The 584-nt window shown below is 36.3% G+C and overlaps 1 protein-coding gene across 2 annotated transcripts in view; it reads left to right on the forward strand.

Moving 5' to 3' along the window:
* cpm (carboxypeptidase M) overlaps nucleotides 1–584 on the forward strand; it is a 23,590-nt gene that overhangs the window by 7,286 nt on the left and 15,720 nt on the right. The window lies entirely within an intron of this gene.

A 584-nucleotide genomic window follows, 5' to 3' on the forward strand; every position in this document is an offset into this window, starting at 1 on the left:
TTTTTTGCCACTTTTTCAATGTTGTGGGTGCTTGTTTTTGTTGATGTTTTTGAGTTTTTTTGATATTTTCAATGTTGACATTTTCAGCTTATTTCGACGGCCCATTTATTCTGACGAAAAACAAATAAATAACTGAAAACGGGTCAATTTGACCCAAGGACCACATGAGGGTTAAGAAGGAGGAGAATTTTATCAACGCACAAAAGAAAACACTTCATCCTTCAGTTAATCACAAACATTCAACATCCACATATCTGGAGATGCAGGGTTTTCCCTGGACTGAACTGAACCATATTTACGCCTGAGATGTAGTGGAGTACAAGAATAAAGATAGGAAAGAAAAGAAAATGGATTTACTTGTATCTTAAATTTGTACTTAAGTACAGTGCTTGGGTACAAATGTAAACTGTACACATTTCAAGTTTTAAAGAAATAAGTCACAATAAATATGGGTTAGGAATGACAAAATGGAAAAGCAAAAACATTGGTGTAAAGGAAACTCTTAGCAACCTCTGACCAGCATCTGGTTACCATGGTGATGGCCGACTCCTGATCAGACTGCATGTGTGTGTGTGTGTGTGTGT

This window comes from Etheostoma spectabile, chromosome 23 (assembly GCF_008692095.1).
Source record: "Etheostoma spectabile isolate EspeVRDwgs_2016 chromosome 23, UIUC_Espe_1.0, whole genome shotgun sequence".
Classification (NCBI taxonomy): Eukaryota; Metazoa; Chordata; class Actinopteri; order Perciformes; family Percidae; genus Etheostoma; species Etheostoma spectabile.